The following is an 18,417-nucleotide window of genomic DNA, read 5'->3' on the forward strand; positions in this document are numbered from 1 at the left end:
GATGCTCCCCCAGTTCTTGTCCAGTGGTCACCTTCCCTCTGCATTTAACTCTCCTTGTCAAAGGGAGGGCCTTGGGCAGATGGGCGGTGGTCTTGGGATCCCAAACTCTATGGCTTTCCCTCACCATTCCTTACCTGTCCATTCACCAACGTGAGTCACTTCTTTGTTCCATTTTGTTTCTACGTCATAGATTATAACAGCAGTCCCCAGATGAGTGAAGGCTTGCTAGGTCTGGGTATTGTACAGAACAGCCCACCTATGGATCTGTCTTAATCATTTAGAGGGGTACCATGATTGTCTCCAAAATACAGTCAAGGAAACAAGATTTTATACAGGGGCTGAGTAATGAGCCTCACATCTCATGGCCATCGGGGGACAGATTCAGGGTATGGATTTAGTAGACTGGATTCACATTATGAGCCACTGCTTCTTCTCCTTGTAGTAGGGTACCCATGGAGTGTGGCCACAGTGGGACTAGGTGATCTCCACCAGGCAAGAGGGATCCCCAGCTAGGAGTGCCAGACCATCATTAACTGAAAACTTCTCATTTCTCAGAGCACAAACTATCCAGCAACACCCAATCAGATGTCCATAGGGCCACAGAGCTATTTGTGATCCTAGAATAGAGACATAATGGAAATTTTTTAAATTCTCACTTTTTTCCCCCAAGATGCATGTTGGTAATACTACCTTATTTAATCCCATGACAGTTCTGAGATGGATACTGTTTTCAGATGAAATTAAGACTCAAAGACAGTAAGTAACCCATTCAAGATGCTGTAACTCCTAAGTAGCAGAACCAGGTCTCAAACATGGGACGGTCTGACTCCAGAGTCACTTGTGGAAATGTGCCTTGACTTGATATATCCAGAAACCCATCTGGAGAAATAGACCACCCAGGATTCCTGCCACCTCAGGCAGATGTAACCCTCACTGCAAACTTCCAGCCCTTGTCATTTCACCTGGTCTTGGTTTTGATCCATCTCTGCCCTTTGACCACTCAAGATGAGTCTCCTTCAAGATGGTACTGGAATTCTTCTTGTTCATTGGATTTGTTTCCTAGCCATACCCACTTCTGAAAGAACCCACCCTCTTCACAGGCTGGATGGTCTGACTTCATTCTGCTTGCCCAAAGCTGACTGACCAAGAGTGGACATCTAGAAAAAAAAGAGTGGACATCTCACCCACATCTTTTTTTCTTTTTTTTTTGACCCACATCTTTAAGAGTCCCTGGAATCTTAAATTGAGCCCTGGGGTGTCAGTCAGAAGGTGTGACACTCAAGTAGGGTAGAAGTGCAGCTTTGAGACTAAACTTGTTGCCATACAATGCAAAGCTTGGATTTGGATGCTGGGAAGAGCAGAAATTGAGCCCCTGGAAGAGAGAGCCAGGCAGATAATCATGAAGAAACTATGTAGAGGAAAACACACATGGGAACCCCAAAGCCAGAAAAGGAAGGAAGAAGGGAGGAGAGAAGGAGGTGGTCAGGGGAAACCTCTGAGAGGATTCGGGCGCCCCTGCTCTCCAGCCGGTGTCCCCTTACCTGAGGAACAGTAGCACCCGCTCTGCCCTCCAGCATGCACACACTGCTCCAGGCTTCAGGTCAAAGCCTGAGCCAAGATGAACGGAGCACAGCTGGACTGGAATCCATGAGGAGGCAGAAGTGGGTCCTTTCTACCTGGCTGTGGCTCTGCAACCCAGGTTTGCTGGAACCCTGTCTCCCAAGCGTGCCCCCCTTTCAGAGGAAGGGAAACTGGTGTTCTTAGGAAGATGTGGTCTTTGTTAATGAGCCCCTTTGGTTAATTCTGTGCACAGATGTCTATCCATTGGGACCAAGGGAGAGAGGGGACAGTCCCCCAGGCTACCATGGTGCCATCATTAATGATCTGTAGACTCCCTTATATGAAGACCACTACCCCAAGAGAACAAGGGCTGAAGTTATAGGGAGAATGGGGGTGGCATTTGATTCAGTTTAACTGTTTGTTTCTTTCTTTCCCATGCATACTGACCTTTGCTGTTGCCTGACTCACAGGCACCTTAGGAGCTGGTGAATAGGGCTACCTATTGCTTACACTACAAGCACAACCCTTTGGAGGAAAATCTGAGCCCAGCTCCATTCCCTCAAGAGGCCAAGATCTCAATATTTCCCACTCCAAATAGAATCTTGGAACCCGACACTGAAAGTAAATAATACACCAGCCCCATTCCAACACAGAGATGTCAGTCATAAAGGTGATTATCTCCGGGAACACTCTGCATGCACATGACTCCCTTTCGAATGGTTACTGAAAGCCAGGTGCAAATCCATATAAGTCTGTATTTTGGAGGGAAACCCTAGTACCTCAGGCCCTGCCCTGCAGGAGTGGCCTGGCTCCTGGGGCTCAAAGGCTTTCCAATACCTTTGCTATGGTTTGGATGTTTACCCCCCAAATACCTGCATTGGAAACATAATCCCCATAGTCATATGTTAAAAGTATTTGGAGGTAAGGTCTTTGGAAGGTAATCATAATTAAATGAGGCCATAAGGGGAGGGGCCTCACAATGGGATTAGAGGCTTTACAAGAAGAGAGAGACCCAAGGTATCACACTTGCTCTGTCTTGCCATGTGATGCCCTCTGCCATGTTAGGATGCAACAAGAGGGCCCTCACCAGATGCCAGCACCACACTCTTGGACTTCCCAGCCTCCAGAACCATACATCACTAAATGAACCTCTAGTCTTAATAAATTATCCAATCTGTCTAGTCTTCAACTATAACAACAGAAAATGGTCTAGAGCATCCTTCTAATGGCTTAGGTTTCTCCACAAAACTCCATCATTCACCCCACTTTTAACACGGAGTGCAGTAGACAGTCCACTGGGAGAAAGCCAGGTGTCTGGCGGCTTCAGCTCGTCTCTGTATGTGCTGAGGAGGAGGACAGTGCTCAGAACCTTACTCAGTGGGCTGGAGGTGGTTGTGTCCTCTGGAACCAAGGTAGTGATGGGAAAGTTTCAAGTTCATAGAAGAGGCTGGTCCAGTCCACAAGACGCAGGATAGTAGGAAGAACTCTAAAGGCCTCAAACCACTGCAGTTCTTCTCCCAAGGGAAGTGCTAATAATACATTTTTCAGACAGCACTTTCAACATTATGTCGCATGGAGAGATAGCAAGAAAACAAAATATAGAGGACAGGTCTGGTGGTATTAAGAAGACATGGCCCTGACCACTCAAGGGATATATGATCCCATGGGAGGACTCCTTTGATGTGCTCAGCAGACCAAAGTGGCCCAGAGTCCCTCTTCACAGTGGTGACAGAGAATTGTGACTTCCCCTGAAAACCCCTCACTGACTTCCCAGTGTCTGGGTTGGATACCACCCCGTGGAGATCTTGTACTTTCTTCATTGTTCTCACTAAATAGCAAATATTTATTAAGTTTCTTCATAAGCTTATACTCTAAGGTGAAAGGCAGCACACACAGAGAGACCTGATGGAGCCATGCATGCTGTAAAGAAAAGGTAGACAAGGGAAAGGAGAGAAAGGGAGAGGGGCTATTTGAGGCTCTCTGAAAAGGGGGTCTTCAAACAGAGAGCTGAATGAAGTGAAGGAATGAGCCTGCTACCATCCAGAGAGAAGCTATACAGAGGAAAGAGAAAGTGCAAAGGCCCTGAGGTAGAAGGGGTTGTTGGCATGCTCAGAAGGAAGGTCACTGGGAAAGGGGCTGAGGTTGGGGAAATAGAAGAGGCCAAGTCATGTGGGACCTTGGAGGCCATGATAAAATGGAGTTTGGATTTCATTGTAAATCTCAAGGGAAGCTTCAAGAAAGTGACATCATAGAGGTGGCACAATCTATTTGAAAGGTCAGTCTGGCTTCTTGGCAGGCGCTAGACTATAGGGAGCAAGAGAAAAAGCAAAGAGACCAGCTAGGGATCTGACGCAGCTAAGAAAGCCTGATGACTTGGACTAACAAAGTGGCGGGGAGGTAATATTAAACATCAGGCTCTGATTCTAAGAATTGAAAGGGCTTGGAAGGAACTGGATAAATGATGTGGGGAGAAGAGAAGAGTCAAAAAGGAAGAAAAGCTGTTGGCTGTTGGGCTTGAGCAACTGGATGCCAATTACTGAGGAGAAGCCTGGGAGAGGAGCAGGCCATGCTGCCCAGTTTATAGTGCCTGCTAGGAGACCAACAGGAAACAGGTGGATACTTGAATTAGGATGAGTTGAGAAGGGCTTGTTTACAGGGGGAACTATTTACCAAGGAGTGGGTGGGTTACAGGGGAACCATAGGACCACAGAAGATGGTGTGGTGCCCAGGGGCTGGCTGCAGACTATGAGCTAATGACCACATGCCACCACTTCAAGGCTGACAGAAGAGGAGGGCTGGTTCCCACACAAGGGATGGGGCCTGGGACGTGGGATGGGAAGGAGTCACCTCTGGGAGTTAAAGGAAGGAGGTCCAGGAGAAACTAAGGCTTTGGATGTCTACGTCTTACCCATGTCTGCTCATATGTTCCTCCCCGTGTCTCAGGGCCCCACTATTTCCCCCTGGGCACACTCATCTTTGTGTAGGAGATTTGCCTCTGCAAACTGCCAGCTCTTATCATTTCAGGATGATCTTGGTCATCCTGAGGATGGTCTTGGTCCTCATCCATCTCTGCCCTTTGACCATTTCCAATGGGAGCGTCCTTCAAGACCACCCTGGAATTCTTATTCACCATATGTTCTTATTGGGTATTTGTAGCTTTTAAATTCTGCTTTTATCTATGTGTTCTCTCTTAGGCTGTAAGAAGAATCCAGGTGATTCCCAACTCTAAATTCCACTTCGTTGCCATAGAAACTAAATGCCACAGCCATTGGAAACCTCAGTGTTTTACCTTCTACTTGCCTATCATCTTTGTCATTACCACTGATAATTCTGTAAGGATTTATGTCACCACCTGTTTTGGAGAATCCATGTTCCATTTTTCCTCAACCCAACCCCAGAAAATCCAGGCTCTGCTTCCTGGGGCCCACTCCAGTGCCAATTATGTACTAATTCAGTCCAGGTCCCAATAGAAAACAGATGGCACCTTCAAATTATATCATTCAAGGAGGATTTGTTCTCAAAGGCCTTTTGCAAACATGTGAGTAAAAAATGCAAGGGATTTATAGGAGACAGTGAACAACTAGAGACTAAAAACGGTGGAGTTGCTGTAACCCTAGGGCCCAAAGGAATGAGAAAAGGAAGAGGCAATCACGATCTGGAAGGGAAGAGTTGGTACAGGGAATGTCACATATTTGATTCAAGCACACAGCCAACCCCAGGTTAATTCTCATGGAGTAAATACTGCACACACCGCTCCTCCCTGCGTCCCTCCCATCTCTTCTCAGGGTTCCACATTGCCTGAAGCCAACCTAAAGCCAGGAGACCAGGAGCCTGTTGATGGAGCCCATATAGGACAGCCTCAAGGACAGAAAGCAAAGCTGCAGGGAAGAGTGGAGCGCAAGAGAGAGGACAATGAAAGACGTCCAGCTCTCACCAAGATGCCAGTAGGCACTGAATGTATGAATCTGGAGTTCTGGAAGAGGTTGGGGCTAGAGATATGATTTGTAAAACTTTTTGGAAAGACACAGTCATGGAGATGAGATCACCCAGGAAGGGATAGAAGGGAGATCTGAGAAAGGACCCTGGACATGCCCATGACTGGATCAATTGAGAGGAGCAGGGCAGGGCCAGGGAGGTGGAGAGAAACCAGGACAGTGTGGTTTCCTGAAGGAAGGTTGAGAAATGTGTCTCCAGATGAAGGATATGATAGAGATTAGGCACCACGGAGATGTCTGAGGGCTGAGTCTGTAAGGACCACTGCTTCCCTGTCCAGGGCCTTTGGGAAGACAACTCTAGCTCCTGAGGTGAAGGTAGTGGGGTGGGGCAGGGTTGGAAGCAAGAGGAATCCCAGCATCAGGCAAGAAAGAGGGTGGGTGTGAGCCTGAACTTAGAAGTTGTAAACCTTTCAGGTTAGAATAACAACAGCTCCAAGAACCCTGGGACATTAGCCTCTAGGGTCTTTGGGCAAGTCTCAGGGGCCAGGCAGGCTGGGAGAGCAGAATAATGACATCCCAAAGGTGTTTGCCCTTAATCACTGAATGTGGTAGATATAGTATCTCACATGGCAAAGGAGAATTGAGCTTAGGGGAGGAGGGAAGTCTACTAATCAGATTTTGGAGTCACTTGGATTCTTATGGCTCTCAGGAGCACACATGAGGAAAAGGAGGATTTAAATTTGAAGTTCTGACATGTGAGAGTGACGGGACAGTCAGAACCAGAGCCAGAGTGACCCGGTGTGAGGAAGACTCTACCAGCCATTGCTAGCTGTGAAAATGGTGAAGGCGGCCTCTAGAAGCTGGTAAAGGCCGGAAACACAGCCCTGGTGATGCCTTGAGTTCAGCCCAATGAAACCCACGTTGGACTTCTCACCTCCAGATCAAAAAGATATCTTCTCTACTTCCGGGTGTGTGTTCTGTGGCTCGCTCAGGACTCACAGGGACTTCAGAGGTCCTCCTCACCCCTGCTTCCCCTCAGACAAGGTGCCTGCTGGGTTACAGTGCTTAGGTACCTCCACTTCTTTCAATGTTAAAGGAAATGAGAATATTTTGGCAGGTCCCTGGAGCAGCCTCGGAGCCTGGGCACTACACTGGCCAGGCCTACTCTGAGAGTGAATGGCTGCTACCTTTCAAAGGGGATTTGGTCAGCAGCTACACATACACAAGGGCTCCATGTTAGCCTGTGTTCTGTGTTGCAACGAAATACCTGAGCTGGGTATAAAATAAAGAGGTTTGCTTCGCCTAGGACTCTGGTGGCTTGAGGGTCCACTCGACCTGGTGCCAGCACCCAGGTGAGGGGCTCCTGCTATGTCACAATGTGAAAGGATGGCAGTATAAAAATGGGGCCACACTGTGGTGTGGCCTTGCTTTTTAATGACCCACTCTCATGAGAAGGAGCTCACTCTGAAAGGCCAGTGTGAATCCTTTTTGAGAGCAGTGCTCCAGGACCTTGTTACCTATTGTAGGCTCCACCTCTTAAAGCCCTTAGTACCTCAATTTCACCACACTGGGGACACCAAGCTTCCTGCATGTGAATCTTTGGGGGACACACTCAAACTGTTTCCAAACCATTGCCCTCCTGCCCAGGGCATGTGAACGCTTGGAACCCAGCAGACATCCAAGGGGATGCTCATGTCTGCCATGGCCAGGGAGTGGATGTGCACACACCTATCCCTTGGCAGGGGAAGGAGGGCCTGATCCAGCGTCCTCATCATATCCACCCTTTGTTTCCATCCAGAGACAACAGCCTGTGGTGAGGACATGGCCACGCACTCCATTTGGGGTCTCAAGTTCCCCTCATAGAACTGGGAGCTTGGGGTGGAGGTGCATGAGCGCCTGTTGAATCCTTACCTCTTGGCACCTCACAGAAGAGGGTGCGTGAATGGTAAATGCTGCGTAGCCATGAAGGAAAAAAGCCAACCAAAACCGTAACAACAGAACTTGGCCTACCAGTGAAAATCAACTCCCATTTTCAAAAGTTTTATTTTCATTTGCAAAAGCAGAGTCCACTAAACTGTCATGAGATACAGGGAGCTGAAGAAGAGGGAAGGGCTCCCTCTGCCCCAGAATAGAACACTTTAAAGCAACATTAACAATAGTTTAAACAAACAACAATAGTGACATTCCCACACCCCTTCATGCTGTCCTGTGGAATTACTTCTAGTTGCCCTGGATCCTGGATGAGCAGTCTGCTGTCAGGAAGTTGTCTCCTCTGGATTAGAAAATGTCTTGGAAATCCTGACTGAGTCCACGGGGATAGCCTCAGAGTTGCATCAGTGATGTCAGCTCCGAAGCCGATACACGTGAGTCTGTTCTTTAACATGGGGACAATTTCTGACAGAGTCATTTAACATGAGGCTTCATGTCCTGTTTCACTGAAGACACAGCCGCAGCCTATGGCTCAGAACAGAGCCTTCAGGTAAACATGAAAGCAATCAAAACACTACCTAAAAAGAGACTTTGTGGCTATGGTTAATTTATTACTATGACCAATGATAGCAGAATAAATTTCATTATCTATATGTCCCCTGAGAGTAAAACCACAAGCAGTGAGGAACTTGACAAATTACCAGGAGCTTCCCATACATACAACGTACAATTTCTAAAATATTTAATCTTTTATTAATACCATTTTGCCTATATAAGTTTGACCTGGGTAAGGCTGAGCACCTGTTCTGATCTGACAACTCTTCTGGTGCAGATCATATAATATGGGCACATCAAACAATTACTTCTAATATCACTTTTTATTGGGTGAAAGAACAAATTTTTGTGATTTCCCAGAGTTCGGCTGGGAAAATCTCAAAGAACGTTACAAGTGTGAGAGTGTCCTGCAAGTGCCTTCATTTCTTCCTATCTCACTTGGAAAGGCAAGACCTGAAGAGTTGTCAGGAGAATTGGACACCAGGTTAACACATGGTCATGGGTGTCTGAGACACAAGCATTGGCTACCCATTTAATTAATAAGGAAACATTTCAAAATAAACATACTTAGGAGTATCAAAAACACATGTCCATACAAAAACCTGCACAGAAACATTGTTAGCATTATTCATAATGGCCAAAAAAATCCAGTGCCCTTCCAGTGATGGAGAAATATACTGTGGTATGTCCATACAGTGAAATATTACTTGGCCATCAATGAAACAAAGTAAAATTAGGACAAGGATTCCACAAGGGCAAGTAATGTCATATAACAATAACATTATACCAATTAAGAGGAACCAGATATAAAAATCCTTTCATTATATAATCCCATTTGTATAAAATGTCCAGACTAGGCAAATCCATAGAGACAGAAAATAGATTGGGGTTGCCATGGGCTGGAGGTAGGAAGAGAGTATGAAATTTCATTTTGGAAAATATATTACAGTTAGCATCAGAGAGTGATAATGTTTGTATAGCTCAACAATATACTGAAAACAATGGACCTGCACTCTTCCAAAAGGGCAAATAATAACAGCGTATGCAAGCATGGATTGCAAAATAAGTGAAATAAACAGAACTATACATAAGCTTGCTCATACATGACAAATTTTTGTCCTTTGTGTTTTAAAATAATCTATTTTAGGACATGACAAGCTCAACATAAAACCCTAAAAAATATTCTGGTAAGACACAAAATCTCTGCTATCCAGACAATCTTTCATATTATAGGCAATGGTATCAATCAGTAGCTCACAGGGCAAGCCCATAAAGTTGAGATCACTAAAATGGAATACATTTCAGTTTTTGACATAAGTATTATAAAGTAACACAAATGAAATTTACTTCATAGGTTCTGTTCTTCAGGGTGCTTTTATATTGTGAAACAAATTGAAAATTAGAACAGGGGTTCTGCAAGGGCAAGACTATTTTTATAATATGGCTCAAACATTGCATGTTATTTATGTTAACAAGCAATGTCTTTCATCAGCACTACTTTCAAATGGATTTAGCAAAGAAATATTTGAGGTGTCTCCCTTTTAATTTCTAATGAAGCAAATATCAATAAGCATAGCCCACATAAACAAAAGCTGTTTGGGTAATTTCAGTAAGTTTGAAGCCTGTAGAGGGGAAAAGGGCGTATCTTAAAACATAGCCAAGTGAGAAAGGAAAGAGAATTAAGAAATGTAGAACAGTGCCATCCCTGTGAATTAAACATGCCCACATACAAAGGGTACTCTTTGCTGCAGCAGTAAAGAGATGGACCCTGTGAGAGGACAGAACTGTTTCTTACAGGGATGGGCAAAAGATGCAGGAGTGAGAAATAGACCATTGATTAAGAACTGCCTGGAACTGTGTGATTCATTCAACCCTCCACGGTGGAGTTCCATGTTTTCTCCCTAAGAAGAATCCCATTGGCTTCCTGACCCTGCTGGCTCCACTGGCCCCAACTGTCCAGGACAAAGTTGTTGCCGACACTGTATAGAGCCCCTCTCCTGGGCTTCCAACATATTGCCTTCCTGCAGAGGCCTCATCCTGGTCTTTGGTTTTGTTTTGTTCTGTTCTGTTCTGTTCTGTTTTCTTTGCCAGCAAACCCACACAAAGCAAGAACCCAAAGAATTGGCTCTAGGGAGCAATACCCAGGACAGAGGAGCCAGATGGGGCTGGATGGGATATCTTGGTGGCAGTGGTGATGCAAGTGTATGAGTTATTTAGACACCAGCTACTCTGACAAAGGGATTTGTTCCATTGCAGGATAGAGTGGAAGCACTGGCTAGGTGGGAAGGATCACAAATAACGCAGAAATAGGCCAGAAGTGACAGAAGTGGTCAGCAGGACCCACACAAGTCATGCTGTTCAGTGGACATCTTTAAAGCCTGTGAGCGAGAAACCCACAAAACCTAAGGTGAGGAGGATCGGGGGAAAATGGGACTTGTCAGTGACCCAGGGAGTGCAGAGGTGAAGCAGAAGCCAAGAGAAGAAAGTGCCTGCAAAGACTGAGTCAAGGTTGGGTGTAGTGGCGCACGCCTGTAATCCCAGGGCTTGGGAGGCTGAGACAGGATCGCCTCAAGTTCAAGGCTAACCTGGGCTACATAGTGAGTTTGAGGCCAGCCTGGACTACACGGTAAGACCCTTTCTAAAAAACAAACCAAAAAAACAAAGACTGAGTCATCCACAAGGCCAAAGCTACTAGGTCAAATCCCACTGATACGTACTGAAGGGCTTGTGTCTGTCACTTTAAATCGGCAGTAGATGGAAATGGTCTGCTCCCGGTGTCCCCATCTGCTTCACAAATGCCCTCACAAGCACGAGTGCCGCTTGTCAGAGGAACACATTCCACCGTCATTCACCTCAGATGTGAAGCTGTTTGCCGACAACTTTTTTTTTTGAGCATTGCTTCTGGCTGTGCATTGCTACTGGCTATACATTAAGCTCATACACCCTGAGGGTCAGAGTGATCCCACCCCACAAAGCCCTACCTGCCCTAACACCAACATCTTTCCCTTCTCAAATCCCATATGAAATACCCAGTGTCTCGTCCTGCTCATCCTATCTAGACAGCCCCTTAGTCTTGCTGTCCCTCTACTTCCTCTCTGTCCTTAATCACAGCCTGACAACACTTTCTCCTGCCATTTTTGAGGGCTGCCCTCCTCACACTGCCTTCAGGAATCCAGTATGGGCACACTTCTGCTCTGAGCCAGCCCCTTCAGGACCAGGGCCCCGTGCTAAGGGAAGACATGAGACCCCTTTCCAAAAATTATTAAGGATCTCAAGTTAGGAACAGCAGAGCATTAAATCAAGTCATGTGTGACTGCACCAACGAAGGTTGCAGATTCCTGAAGCCAGCCCTGCCCCTCATGAATGTAGACAGAGAAATGAGCCCCTTGGTAGCCAGCCCAAGGCCCAGCAGGCCCAACGCCTCTGAGATGAACAGGGGACTGACCCATATTTGCTCATACGACAACAACCATCCAGGATTCTCATCCGCTCCCCTCAGAGGCAAATGCTATGATTTGTCAGAGCAAAAAGTACAATCAAATTTTCCGAATACTCGTTTTAAAAACCAAAGTAAAGTTGTGAGGAGTCCTTCCTGGCCACCAAGCCATGTTCTAAATCACAAAAGCCCCTAGGGTTCACTGCAGCTGGGGAGGCTTGCGAGCCTCACCTTCCTCTTGACTCGTGGCTGTGGGGCATGGTGGGTATCACGTGGGGTTCCTGCTACAGGCAGAAAAGAACAGCCGAGGGGGTGCAGGCTGTCCCCAGAGAAGCAGCCTAGGGGAGGGACTTCCCATCTCACCCTGTGATCCCCTGGAGGTCCTGAGGAAGGGGCCCCTGTAGATTCGCTTTCCGGTGTGACTTTTCTCAGTACTTGGTTCCACAAACATCACTGAAGTCAGCATTCTTAAGAAGATGGGAGGTTTCATCAAAGACAGAGCAGTGAGAACCACAGCCTGGTTTGTTGTGAAGGAGCTAAAGAGCAATAGGCAAGAATGAAGAGGGGGAAAGAGATGGTCCAACAGCCCAGAGGCCAGAGTTCTGGAGCACTACTCCCCCCACGACACACACACAGCCAGGGCATCTCTCAACCCACAGGAGACTGGAGTCGGTAAACACCTCAGCCTCCCAGTCCCGCCCACCGTTGCTCACACCACCACACACATGCACATTACCTTGGCATTCAACATGGTCAGAAAACAGTTGAATTTTAGGGTGACAAAATACGAAACCTGACAAGTCAGATCACGGTCCCAAGACAAACATTGCTCTCTGCCTTTCCAAACAGGCACCCTCTTCCCTTCCCAATGGCGAGGTGAGGTATCACTGTGCCATCGCAGGGACAACAGGACAGGGGCATAGCCAAGAGAAACCTCACACGAGCCGTTAGAAGTCCGTCAGGGACTGGTGGTCATGCTGCATCACCCCTAGCCCAGCACATGGCCTGACGGGAGGCGCATCACCCTGCTGATATGGCCGTCTCGTTCCAACTAGCTCGTCCTCATCCCTCTGGTGGACATGACCAAGGAGCCTCTTCCTGAGCTTGGACTTACTTGAAGATTTTCTTCATGGAAGTGATGTCCCCTCGGCAGGAGATTCTAAGGGCACAGCACCCCACTCCTCTTCCCTGACAGGGCTCACCAAGGAGAAAATGCAAACACTGGCAGAAAGGAGGAGGAGTGTTCCACCTCTTATCCTGGATAAAGCCCTCCAAAAACAGCCTCGCACCAGAGGAAGTCCTTCTGCTAGCGGTGACACTGTACATTTCTGTCATCACTGGTGGACCACACAGAGACTCCGCTGACTGGTAGCCAGGCAGAAGTCAAAAGAGGCCTGCGGAGGCAGAAGCAGCATCTTTTCCTATTCAGTGACCTGCTTGTTGTTGTCAAAATCAAATTAACAATAATTTTAAGATGTAGGCAGCAAGCTGTGTACATGGAGTGGGAGAAGGCGACACCCATGCCATGAAATCCCTCGTCATGGGCTAGCCTATAGTGAACTGTGTGGCCACATGCAGTTCTCAGCACAGGACAGTAGCTCTCTGTCCTTCAGAGATTAACTATAACAGTCATGACTTCAGCATCACAGTAATGAACTCAGATACAGCAAGTGAAATTGTCAACATGTCATTACCAGTGCTAGGGATAACTGGCCCTGAGAGAGATTGCCAGCTACGGCTCAATGCTGGAAAAGCAGAACCATTCACTGGGCATGAATATCCCTATGGAATTAAGACGCCACACTTCCAACACAAGGATCCAAGGCTCTGCCACCCTTTCTTGCCTTCAAAAGCCCTTCCTCGCCTTCAAAAGCCCTTCCTCATAAAACAGCTGCCCTGGGAGATACAGTGCCAGTTCATCGTGAGGCCCAGCCACCTCGCTGCAAGCCAGCAATTAAATGATTCAGGTCAGAAGACTGCTAAAAAGAGAAGATCTACCCTAAACTGGGCCTTTGGGCGGGGTTCCAGCACTCACTTTGGACAACTGGCCCATGCAGCCAGCATCTCCTCCAGCAGGAAAGTCCTTTGGAGCTTCTCTGCCAGCTATTTGTGAAGATGACCACTTGCCTAAATCTGTCTCAGATATGCCCTTTCCTAATCAAAAAGGCCCCCTTTATGAGGGACAACTTCAGGAGGTCAGGCCAATGTGAAATTCCACAGAAAGCTAAAAGAGAAACACAATTCTGGAGTTGCAGTACACTTGGATTGTGAATCTATTTTCATGAGGGCAAACATCTTAAAGGATTTTTTACAAAAGATTCCAGGAAGTATCTTTTTATAAGATACCTATGATCGCTGGGTCTGTGCAATGGATCAAGGAAATGATGAAGAGAAAAATAAATACAACTGAAAGGCCAGCTTCCAAGAGTCAACATCATTATCTCCTCTAAGATATCTGTTTGGGATATTATATAGCACTGAGAAAAATTCCTTGGCCAATCAAACGAATGCATTTAATTTTGCAGTATGCATCATTCCCAGCCTCATTGCCTCCAACTTCCTCCTGGATCTAGAACATGAATTTACAAAGAATTTCCTGCTTATACAATTGAAAACTGCTGTAGGATATTTGGACATAAAATCACTTCCCTCTTTGGAGAGGTTTCAGTGACGTCTGGGAAAATGAGCCAAATGAAGATGTTGATGCCTTGGGTAGTGACTTGGTAAAGAAACCAGGCCAGGGTAGCGGAAGTGTGGACTCTGTCAGGGACCATGTGGTTGGCCAGCATGAAGCGGAAGCACCTTCATCTTAAGTGATTTTAACCAAAAGCATTCTAAAGGTCAAAACATTCCAATGAAATGGCAGCTGAGTCCAAGCCTGGGGGTGTTTAGTAATGAGGAGAAAAGCCTTGCTGGAGGAGCACCCTAGAGCCTCATCCAGCATATACTCACCCAGCTACCTCTCCACAACTGCAGCAGGTGTCCCAAAAAAGGTGATGGAGGTGCTGCTTAGAGCCCAGCATCCAAGGGGTTTTCTATGTCAGGGAGTTCACCAGAAAGAGCTCTGCAAGTCCAGCAGTGACGTGATCCTCTCTGGATATGATGAAGACAATCAGAAACAACAGTAATGCCTCTGTGATGGATTCACAGCTGGTGGACACCTTGTAACACCCAGCTGCACTGAGTCAGCGTGGTGCTGGGTGTAGAAGGCCCACCTGAGGATCGTTGCCAGCAACATGAAGAGGAGAACTAAAGAGGAAGTGGGGTGCTGTTGGTTCTCCTGAAGGAGCTTGTCATCTGGCTTTCCTGGTATGAACTCGGCTGTTCTCATCGTCAGCAGAGCTTTCCTCATTGTAGTTGAGGTTGGCTGTGGTTCTCTTCAGGGGAGCTCTGGCTCTTACTTCCAGTGTCACTCCCTGGCTCCGGTGCAGATCCTTCAGCCTGCTGGCACAGATCCTTCATTCCCACGGTGCAGATTTTCTAGCTTCCACCACTGATTTTTGGGCCTTCCCAGTGCAGATCTGTGAAAGACTTGCATGAGACTTTGTCATGGGCTCTAGGTCTTCAGCTGGACTCATGCAGGACACTGCCATGGGATCCAGGCCCTCAGCTGGATTCTTTGGGTCTTTAGTGTGTGAACAGGTTTCCTGAATTCTTTATATTTTATATGTCCTATATGAAATTGTTCCTCTTGCAAAACCCTGACTATAATCCCCTCCAAGAAAAGTATAGTCACAGGCACTGATATCACCAAGAAAACTGCCACTAAACATGAAGAAAAGTCTGTCCAGTAAAAAAGGAAATCATCTGAAACTTTTCACTAAGCCCAAGCCAGTGACCACTTCTTATGGCATGTTATAGTCATACACCCTCCAAGGATCATTCCAGGAGCCAACACCTTGATGCAGACACATCTGGAGGCTCCTCCCCTCACCACACAGCAGACCCACTCAAGAGTTCAAGGACACAGCGGCACTGCTCAGAGCTCAACTCAGATGACCAGAACCACAAACTGACCTATCTTGGGCGATTTATTCAAAGAAACAACAGAACATTAGCTGTGAGGCTGGTCTCTGGCAGGAAACTCATAGCAGGTGCTCTTCTCTTCTTCTAAAGGTTATGTTTTTTGGTTCTAGGATTTAAAAATTATTGTTTTCTCTGAAGAGCTATTTCAGTATTAGCTATAGGTGCTACCCATGAGGACATGACCCTGTCTGCCCTAATCATTACAATTAACTTTTAGAATTCTTTGTCCAAAGAACTCCTTCAGGACACTGGCCAGCTCAGCCACACATGTGAAATAGATTAAAGTTCTTAACTACTGCAATATTAAGACTTCTCAGTGTCCATATGCATCTTTTGTGGTATAGTATATGAAGTCAGCAGGGACTCCCCTGACCCTGAGGCCGTACTCCCACTGGAACTGAAGGATCTGAAAGAATCTCTTTTGATTTGAGGTGGAATTCTGGGAGGAATGACTTTCTACTTCCAAAAATAATAGTTTAGCCTTTATTCCTTTCCTATGAGCCAGTAGAAAAATCACCCATCTAATTTGAAGCACAGAAGAAAATAGCTGCCTAGGTTCTTCGATAACCATTGCCACTCCTTCTGTTCCCTTAGAAGTTCCTGTAATACTTGACATAAATAGTTTGTTAATATTGCTCTACAGTATTATACTGTACTAGCCAAAGACAGACTACATGTCATTTTACTGTACTCCATCAAGCTATAATATGTTAGACCAGCGCTGTATCTAAAATGCTGTGAGTTTATATAATACATCTGGATAAATTTTATTACCACATGCTATGTAATAAACGTGTATTTTTGTCTTTGCAGAAACTGCTCCTAACTTTTAAAGTTGTTCCGTTTCTAAGGCACCGATAATGGACATGCATGAGGTCCTTGCTCTGTTAAATAAAATCCCGTGGAAGGGAATGAGCAGCAAGTCAGGGTTTGCAGCACAAACAAGACCAGGAAGAGTCAGTAAAGATTCAGCTTCCCTGCACAGAATGAGAAGCTCAATCAACTCAGCAAGAGCTGGAGCATCGAGCAAAGCAAGGAAGGAGACCTGGTGTGTGTGCAGTGGTGATTTTCCTTTGGAAAGTGGAGGCAAAACCGTGCAGACCTCACTGGAGGCCACTGGCAGCAAGTCATGCTGATAGACAGACAGCTGGCCAGGAAGGAGAAAGAGAAGAATGTGTTGAGGAAGAAAATTATCAAACCCAAGACCTGGAGAATAAGTGAGGAAGACAAGAAATGTCTCATAGAAGTCACAATTCCAGTCTCAACAGGAGAACCCAAGAACTCTGCTTCCTGCACGAGAGGGTTGAAGAAGCCTTGCTGCACAGAAGCTGGGAACTTCCAACTCGAAGCACCAAGAGAGACTCTTCAACAACCACACCCCGCAAAGCTGCAGCAGTCATTATAGACTTCCTGATGACGCTCTCCACCACCACAGAGTTCTCTGCCTATCCTCCAAGATCACCACCCGGCCAATTTTCGAGGTCTCCCTCTTCCTGGTGGAGGAGAACTTCTGAGACTGGAAGCCACTCACACCTCCTATCTGCTGCAGAAAGGTCTACCAACAGGTACAGAAGAGCCATCTCCTCTAAAGAGCTATGTGCCACAGGCCGCCCATCATTTCCATGCTGGTCATCCCAAGGCCCATATGGCCACCCTCACCAGAAAGACCATCACACCGGCCAGGAGGAGTTCCTGTGTGCCCCTTTCTTCCACCTGCTGCTCCCCTCAAGCCATCTTGAGAAAACACAATCTGTGCTTTCCCAAAGAAGAATGTGTCTTTGCCTAAGACAGTATATGCAGACCACAGCCTGAGGTTTGTTGTTTAAAAAAGCAAACTTTGACCAGCATACAGATCACCCCTCCACCAAACTTTCTTCCAGCCACCAGCAATGAGTTCCCCTCCCCGGGGTGCTCCGCATAGACAGAGGACAGCGCCTGCTTAGGAAGTCTGGCACCTTGTCTGGGGCTCACCGGAAGCCTCTCATGACCTCTTCCCTGTGTTTTGCTGAAGCCTTTTGCTCCTGCAGGTAAAGTTCATAAAAACCACCATGCCAGAGTGACCAAGAGAAAGCAGTGTGGCTCGTGAAGAGAGCAAAATCTCAGGTCAGTCCTAACATCAGCTTCCTACTTTCTGATCCTCCGTGTCTGTCCCTGGCTTTTCTAAGAAAGAATCATGGTCTGGCGCTGCACTGGAAGAGAGAAAGATGTTCTCCTACATGCTGCCTCCAAACACAGCCAGCACAGCATGAGAGGGCTGCACGCTCTTACTGAGGGTTTGTACCACCACCATGTTGTGTGCAGAGTGCCCAGTTTTGAGCCATTTACAATGAATTCCAAACCTGATACCCAACTCTCCAGATCAGCATGTTCAAATGGAAAACCAGAATCTCCGATACCACGCATCAGTGAGGACCCGCAGCATCCATTTGGTCATTGGACAAAGAGTTCCATGGTAACAGCCACCGTTGCTCGGCAGACAGCCTCTTGAACATATAGAGAGGAAACAGCAGCGTTGCTGCAGTGCAGCGCCTTATCCAACCCAGCCCATCTGTGTGCGCCGCATTTGTTGTGACACAGTCACCATATTGCAAGATACTAGCTGGAATCCTCAGCATCAAGTTCACAGGATCAGTTGTGTAAATGATGGCCCAGGTCCACACACACAAAAACAAAAGGAAACCCCAAAGACCATACCCAGTAGTGATGTACGCTGCTGAGATTTGTTCCTGTGCTCATTGACCAACTCAAGGCAAAAACTCCTATCCAGTTCCTTTGTGCTAAGGCCTGGAGGAGCTTTTGTTGCACCATCAGCTTTTCCAAAGCTTTATTCCATGGCTCTGTCTCATGTATCAGAGGCAATGAGGAACCTCTGTGCTATCAACCCACAACTGCAGGACCGCGCTACAGCAAGCTCCATGAGAAAATCAGGAAAAAAGCTTCCAGGAATGGAGGAGCAGCCTTTGATCCTGGATAGCC

General features: G+C 46.8%; 1 pseudogene; it reads left to right on the top strand.

Annotated features, from left to right (window-relative positions):
• The first annotated feature begins 7,917 nt into the window (after positions 1 to 7,917).
• LOC102030316 lies at positions 7,918 to 14,836 on the top strand (annotated as a pseudogene).
• The last annotated feature ends 3,581 nt before the right edge of the window (positions 14,837 to 18,417 follow it).

Source organism: Chinchilla lanigera, unplaced genomic scaffold, assembly GCF_000276665.1.
Source record: "Chinchilla lanigera isolate Chin_1 unplaced genomic scaffold, ChiLan1.0 scaffold00083, whole genome shotgun sequence".
In the NCBI taxonomy this organism is placed as follows: domain Eukaryota; kingdom Metazoa; phylum Chordata; class Mammalia; order Rodentia; family Chinchillidae; genus Chinchilla; species Chinchilla lanigera.